Source organism: Symphalangus syndactylus, chromosome 3 (assembly GCF_028878055.3).
Source record: "Symphalangus syndactylus isolate Jambi chromosome 3, NHGRI_mSymSyn1-v2.1_pri, whole genome shotgun sequence".
Classification (NCBI taxonomy): Eukaryota; Metazoa; Chordata; class Mammalia; order Primates; family Hylobatidae; genus Symphalangus; species Symphalangus syndactylus.
Genome location: NC_072425.2, coordinates 97,269,266 through 97,277,826, shown reverse-complemented (window position 1 = coordinate 97,277,826; position 8,561 = coordinate 97,269,266).

Sequence of the window (8,561 nt, the reverse complement as noted above, 5' to 3'; positions counted from 1 at the left end):
GATCGTGCCACTGCACCTCAGCCTGGGTGACAAAGCAAGACTCTGTCTCAAAAAAACAAAACAAAACAAAATGTGTAAATCATTTGGCCTAGAAATTCCACTTTTAGAAATCTATCTTACAGAAATAGTAACGTGTATACAAAGAAAGATATGTGTGGAAGGTTATTAATATATTATTTGAATTTATGCATGTAAAGCAACTAAAAGTACCAAAATAAGTGAGAGGTGACAGCATGCTGGCAGTCCTCACAGACCTCGCTTGCTCTCAGCGCCTCCTCTGCCTGGGCTCCTACTTTCGCGGCACTTGAGGAGCCCTTCAGCCCACCGCTGCACTGTGGGAGCCCCTTTCTTGGCTGGCCAAGGCGGGAACCGGCTCCCTCAGCTTGCAGTGAGGTGTGGAGGGAGAGGCACGAGCGGGAACCGGGGCTGCGCGCGGCGCTTACGGGCCTGCTGGAGTTCCGGGTGGGCATGGGCTTGGCAGGCCCCCCCTCTCAGAGCAGCCGGCCGGCCCTGCCGGCCCCAGGCAATGAGGGGCTTAGCACCCAGGCCAGTGGCTGTGGAGGGTGTACTGGGTCCCCCAGCAGTGCCGACCCACTGGCACTGCGCTCGATTTCTCACCGGGCCTTAGCTGCCTTCCCTCGGGGCAGGGCTCGGGACCTGCAGCCCGCCATGCCTGAGCCTCCCACCCCCTCCATGGGCTCCTGTGCAGCCCGAGCCTCCCCGACGAGCGCCATCCCCTGCTCCACGGTGCCCAGTCCCATCGACCACCCAAGGGCTGAGGAGTGCGAGTGCATGGCGCGGGACTGGCAGACAGCTCCACCTGCAGCCCCGGTGCGGGATCCACTGGGTGAAGCCAGCTGGGCTCCTGAGTCTGGTGGAGATGTGGAAAACCTTTGTGTCTAGCTCAGGGTCTGGGAATGCACCAATCGATACTCTGTATCTAGCTACTCTGGTGGGGCCTTGGAAAACCTTTATGTCTAGCTCAGGGATTGTGGGCACACCTATCAGCACCCTGTGTCTAGCTCGAGGTTTGTGGATGCACCAATCAACACTCTGTGTCTGGCTACTCTGGTGGGGCCTTGGAGAACCTTTGTGTGGATACTCTGTATCTTAACTGATCTGATGGGGACGTGGAGAACTTTTATGTCTAGCTCAGGGATGGTAAAGGCACCAATCAGCGCCCTGTCAAAACAGACCACTGGACTCTACCAATCAGCAGGACGTGGGTGGGGCCAGATAAGAGAATAAAAGCAGGCTGCCCGAGCCAGCAGTGGCAACCCGCTCAGGTCCCCTTCCACACTGTGGAAGCTTTGTTCTTTTGCTCTTTGCAATAAATCTTGCTACTGCTCACTTTGGGTCCACACTGCATTTATGAGCTGTAACACTCACCGCGAAGGTCTGCAGCTTCACTCCTGAAGCCAGCGAGACCAGGAGCCCACCAGGAGGAACGAACAACTCCAGACGCGCCGCCTTAAGAGCTGTAACACTCACCACGAAGGTCTGCAGCTTCACTCCTGAAGCCAGCGAGACGACAAGCCCACCAGGAGGAACGAACAAGTCCAGATGCGCTGCCTTAAGAGCTGTAACACTCACTGTGAAGGTCTGCAGCTTCACTCCTGAGCCAGCGAGACCACGAACCCACCAGAAGGAAGAAACTCCGAACACATCCGAACATCAGAAGGAACGAACAACTCCAGACGTGCCACCTTAAGAGCTGTAACACTCAGCGCGAGGGTCCGCGGCTTCATTCTTGAAGTCAGTGAGACCAAGAACCCACCAATTCCGGACACAAGGAAATTGCATATTACTTAATGCAATGGAATGCAAAGCCATTATTTTTAATGAGGTAAATCCATACATACTTACCTGAAAGAATGTTCATAATCTATTAATATGATTTTGTTTAAATGAAAGGAAGCTGGATGCTGATATGCATTCCATTTTGGCTGAAGTACCTGTGGGTAGATGTGTATGTGTGTTTATGTATGAATAACTGTAATGTGCCTTTACTGAGCATTTTACTAGCTGGTGAGAACTATTTCAAGAACTTTATTTGTGTTAACTCGTTTAACCTTCACAACAATCCTATCACATAGTAGTCCCATTTTGTGTCCGGAATTGGTGGGTTCTTGGTCAGCTAGTTCCAGAGCCTGTGCTCTTAACCACGAATACAGAGAGAAATGGATGAATAGAGGAACAGAAATGGATGGAGGAACAGAGATAGGCAGACAGAAAGATAATGCATAGAAAGATAATGCACAGAAAGATAATGCATAGGCAAGTCTATAAAAATACCATTATGGCATTTTATGAGTCAATGATAGGCACTGACTTCTATTTTTTTTTTTTTTTTTGAGACGGAGTCTTGCTCTGTTGCCCAGGCTAGAGTGCAGTGGCCCGATCTCGGCTCACTGCAAGCTCAGCCTCCCAGGTTAAAGCCATTCTCCTGCCTCAGCCTCCTGAGTAGCTGGGACTACAGGCGCTTGCCACCACGCCCGGCTACTTTTTTTGTATTTTTAGTAGAGACGGTTTCACCGTGTTGGCCAGGATGGTCTCCATCTCCTTACCTCGTGATCTGCCCGCCTCGGCCTCCCAAAGTGCTAAGATTACAGGCGTAAGCCACAGCGCCTGGCCAAGGGCACTGAACTTCTTAAATAACATAATACTTGTTAAAATAGAGAGCGAGCAAGAAAGACATGATTATGGATGAGTGTAATTCTTCTATAATTTTCAAATCAAAATAAATGTCAAAATTATACAACTGAGTGATGCTAAAATGGCATGGAATATTTCTGTGCCTAACAAGTCAGGGTTTCCCAAACGGAAGGATGGAACTTTTGGGAATTCTGCTTTTAACACCAACCACTCAAAGAAAAGATCTGTGTAGTATGAGTCCTTAACAAATTATAAATGGAAATATACAGTATTATATCATGATCTTAATTTTGCGTAAAACGTTATCAGAGCATATCCCTAGGTTGTATTATTAGGGATAATTTTAATCTCATTTGTAATTGGTATTTTCAAAATTGTCTTCAGTAAACATGTTGTAACCATGGCAATCAGAAAAAAAAATGCCATGTAGATAATGAAATAAAGAAAAGGTGGGAAAACAAAAAGAATTCTCCCTCATCTTTACTGCCCCAAGTATCCCAATGCCCTAAGACTTCTTGGGTGAAGCAAATTGCTCTCCATCTTTCTTCAGTAGGCCTCAGCTAGAAGCATGAGTACCAGCTGTCCAGGGAATACTTGTTAAGCTGTTTATTTTAAATTTCTGTCATTTCAGGAGAGGAACTGGGTAGATACAGAGTTGATGAGGCTTCCTTTGCCAGCCTCAAAAGACACTGTTCTCTGAAGTATGTAAAATAAAATATCTTCAGAAATCCTTTCAGTCAATTTGCTTACTCCATTGAGGCCTGTGATTTCAAGGAAGCCTCAAAATACCAAGAGTAAAAGGAGTTACAGTCAAATTGCATAATTTCAACTCATATAAAGGGAGGTTGTGACAAAAACAGAATTGGCTAAAGGAAGTTATTTCTGGCTAGCAGAAAAAAATCTTCAAGCTTTAACTTTTAAAAACAACTTTCTATTTGGTTTAAATGAATTAATTAACCTTATTTTTGTAAGTATCTTTACAACAAAATGATAATCTGATCATATCTGATTTCCATCATTTTCTATGGTTGCACAGTTCTAGCATTCAAGTATTGTTGACTTAGTCCTTGAAAATCTGAAGTTATTTCTCACAAAGTGGTAAAGCCAGGGCTACAAATAAGCAAGCAAAACAGAATAAATTGTTAATTGCGATTATTAGTAAAATAGAGACATTTAGAAAAATCAGGCAAAAAAGATGACACAGGCTCAAACACCATTAGCCTCAATTTTATTATATTTTAGATGATATGATCTCCATTTATACAAATATAATTTTAAAGGAAAAAAATACATTTAAATCATAAATTTTCATGAAACTTTCATCCTCAACCTTTCTTTTGGTCATAAGCATTCTTCAATGTATAAACTTCTAAAGTAATGATAATGTCTTCTGTAAATAATCAAACATGGGTTAGAAATTGCTTACATAATAATAAAATACTACATGATAGTATTCAGAAGAAATGTCAAATCAACCAACTATGACCTGCTGTAGTAAGTAGGTTTACAAAAATTGACCATATATCACACCAGCAGACATTCAACAGCAATAAAACCTTCACTTTAGTACTGAACCTTGGACTATGATAATTCATGGCTCAGTATTATTTTATAGTTATAGTGTTATGTGTAGTTTAAAAATAATTGACTTATGAAAGGGAAAGTCCAAAATCCTGATTGAAACTTTTTTTTAAAATGAGTGCTTTTTTGGGCCGGGTGCAGTAGCTCACACCTGTAATCCCAGCACTTTGGGAGGTCAAGGCGGGCAGATCACAAGGTCAAAAGATCAAGACCATCCTGGCTAACATGGTGAAACCCCGTCTCTACTAAAAAATACAACAAATTAGCTGGGCATGGTGGCAGGCGCCTGTAGTCCCAGCTACTCAGGAGGCTGAGGCAGGAGAATGGCATGCACCTGGGAGGTGGAGCTTGCAGTGAGCCGAGATCACGCCACTGCACTCCAGCCTGGGCCACAGAGCGAGACTCTGTCTCAAAAAAAAAAAAAAAAAAAAAAAAGAGTGCTTTTTTTTAAGCTCTAGTTTGTTTAGAATGAGCTGAAAGGATGGATATACACTTCCCTGGAATGTATTTTCACTTCTAAGTGAAGCTTTGATAGGTACTGGAAAAAAGGGTGCTTGCTGATTATCAACTGATTTTGTTGATTGTGTGCTTAGGGCTTTGACATACATAATCTCTTTTAATCCTCATAATGCTCAGGTCCCCTGATTCCAGGTTCCATGCTTATACCCTCAAATAATTTGGTAAAACAAACTTTAAGTTATTACAATTTCGCAGGACTACCAGTAAAAGAAATGTATTTTTAATTACATTATTTCATTATTTATATATATAAAAAAAAAGCAAATAAATAGCACATTCAAAGCATTTACCTCTCCTGGGGGGAAAAAAAGTGCAGTCCCTGTCTTTCACATGTTTAGTTTCAACAATTCTGGGATCACGATGCAATGATATAAATAAAATGTCTCTCAACTCTGAGATTCTACCCCTGAGGAATGAAGATCGCTTGAAGCTGATTCATTTTTCCCAGCCCATTTTAGTGAATTGCACAATACATCAATTATATTATTTGACATTGTTTTTTATTCAGAGGAATAACATATGCAACATTCCCCTCTAGGTATTAATATTCTAGAACACTTACCTTGAGTCCAATCACATGGCCCCAAACCTCAAACCTCCTGACTCTTGGTAAAGACTTATTCACATTGGGTGTTTCTTCTTGGACTGAGGTTTGTAAATTGATGAAAATATAAATGTAATTTAATCTAAAACATACAATTCAATCATACCTAGTCAGCATGTATTACCATAAAGCCAGGGAATCAAATAATGAGACATGAATCTCTAAGTGAACCTTCAAACTTGAGAGAGAAAACACACTTCAGAGTGTGGGAGCTGCTATGATGAAAGCAGATCTGGAGTGCTGGGGGCACAGAGGATGCTGGAGTTTAATGGATCCGGGGGAATCATGACCCTAAGGAAGCAGACTTTAAAGAATTAGGAAGTTTAACAGACAGATATGGAAGAAGGGCAATAACACAAATGGAAGGAAATTATTTACTTTTAGGAAACTAGGGTATGAGAGAGGAACAGAAAATAAAGACCTGGAAAGGAAATTGGCACTTGGTTTTGGAGACCATTTTTTTGTGTAGAAAATGGGCAGTCCTTATCTGGACTCTGGAAACATTATTCGTTGAAGATTGAATTTGGAGAAATGAATTAATCACTTGTTAGTCTCAGTGGAGTTTACTGCCACTTACTGTGTACCAGGTACTTTTCCAGGTTTATATGTATTTATCCATTTAATCCTCATGACAATTCTACAAGGAAATTTCTGTCAGTATCCCCATTCCACAGATGAGAAAACTGAGACACATAATGTTTAGTAACTTGCCCCAGCTCAGTGAGCTGAAATGGGGGAGAACAAGGATTCAACCTAGGTCAAAGCCATATTTTAAGTTAGGCCGCTTAACTTTCACTGCATGTCTCTACTGAAGATGAGAGGAGGAGCAAGACAGTAGGCTACTAGGGATGGATTGGGTTGTTGACTGAATGTAGAGATAAAGAGAGAGTGTTAGGTCAAAATTAAATGATGCTGTTAGTGAAATTAGAAAAATATAGAAGTATGTTTGGATAAAATGATAAGATTGTTGCATGTTGAACTTGACCTCAGCAGGACCAATCAGGTAGCTATATCTATCAGGGAGTTGGAAGTTTAGATCTGGAGCTCACTTAGCCAGGAGAGGACTAGGGTCAGGAGAGTGAGGCACTTGTCTCATGCACAAAATTAATAGGACGAAAAAAAAGAAATCAAGTATTTTAGTATATAAAATAGTATTTCAATGCAGCACTTTTTTAAATATCAAAATTAATGCCAAAACTATTAACTAACTATCAAAGTGGGTTTTTTGTTTGTTTTGTTTAGTTTTGTTTTTTGAGACAGAGTCTCGCTCTGTCTCCCAGGCTGGAGTGCAGTGGCGCGATCTCGGCTCACTGCAAGCTCTGTCTCCCAGGTTCATACCATTCTCCTGCCTCAGCCTCCCGAGTAGCTGGGACTACAGGTGCCTGCCACCACAACTAGCTAATTTTTTGTGTTTTTAGTAGAGACGGGGTTTCACCATGTTAGTCAGGATGGTCTCAGTCTCCTGACCTCGTGATCCGCCCACCTTTGCCTCCCAAAGTGCTGGGATTACAGGTGAGCCACCCCGCCCAGCCCAAAGTTTTAAGTAATGGAAGGATCAGTACTTTTCCTTTGTCTCAGCCTGTACAGCACTATTAACAATCCTGTCTCTATTTGAAATGTTATATCATGATATTTTGCATTAATTTTGAGCTTTAAAATATCACCTTAAAATAGTATTTATCTTGAATGCTACTTTGTTGTTGTTGTTTTTTGTGCCTCTTTAACTTTTGCATCCTAGGCATGTGTCTTACTTGCCTCACACTAGCTCTGGCCTAATCTAGAGGGAATTTCACTTTCATCTATGCCAAAGCTTCTTTTTATTTCTCCAAGAAAGGAATGACCACTGAAATTGAAACTGAACTTGAGACACCTCTGGTTTTTAAATTATCTTAAGTCTAGAGCACCAGTTCTTATATTTTTTTTCATCAGGAAGAAGAGAACACATGATTTCAGTCTACAGATAAGGAAACTGAGATCTAACGGCTCAAAGTTAAAACTAAGTTTCTTAGTGCTGCATGGGACCTACTAAATCAGAAGCTTCTCTAGATACAACCTTGAAGAAAATAAAATTATAAAGTATGCTTCAGGGAAAAACACCTGGCCAAATAATTTAGATTGAAAGAATATGTTTTTGGAAAGAGCAAGTGCTTTTGAATGAGAGAGAGAGCTTGAATTCCCTTTGGCTGCTCATCAGCTGGGTGACTGACCTACGGCAAACTCCAAAGCTTCAGTTCCCTCATCAGTAAAATGAGGCTTCATATCCACCTCTCACTGTTTTGGTCAGGAGAAAAAAAAAGAATGTAGCTAATAAAATTTAACCATCAGGATCTCAACTTATAACAGAGCATGTATGCAAAATAGGAAAATTCCAGGAGATTTTTAGGAAGCTATATACAAAAGAACAGAGGCAGAGAAAACAAAAGGAATAAAACATGTGAGGGGAGGGTTGCTATAACCCAACAGGAGACAAAAAGTCAGAGAGAGTTATTTGCCTTTAAAAGAACAGTGACTTTTTGCAGAAGGAGCCAAGGAAATAAATACTCCGACCTGACTCTCTTTTCTCCCTCTGGTCTCCAACCAAGCCTCAAGCTAGAGGACATCAGAGCCCACTTGATTGAGCTCTTGCAGATCAACCTCAAGGGAAGATGGAAGGGTGCAGGCTAGAGAAGATATCTAAAGGAACAAAAGGAAGCTCACCACCGCATAATCGCTCCTAATTATTGAGTGTTTTCTGTGTAACAGACACAAATACCTTACATGTGTCAACTCATTTAAATCAAATAATCTTATAAGGCAAATATTATTATTTTCCCATTTTAGAGATGAGGAACATGAGGCTGGCTGTGTGTAGTTAAGTAACTTCCTGAAAGCCTCAGAACTAAGGATGAAAGCAGGAATTGAATCAAGGTAATGTGTACTATAGCCTATTATTGTCAAAGATCAGTAAGTGGTAGTAATTGGTTTCATAATTATCATCACTATCATAAAAGCTATTTAATCCCAACCAATTATATTTCCAGGGTTTTATCTCAATTATAATACTGCGAATGCATAATAAAGTATGTTCAATATGCTATTTGTAACACTGTATTGGCAAAATATACACAAAATTTAAATGCCTAATGTTGGGGCTCAGAAACCAATACCACAAAATGTGACACTTTGACATGCTGAAATGAAGAAGGCTTAAGTTTTCTTTGAC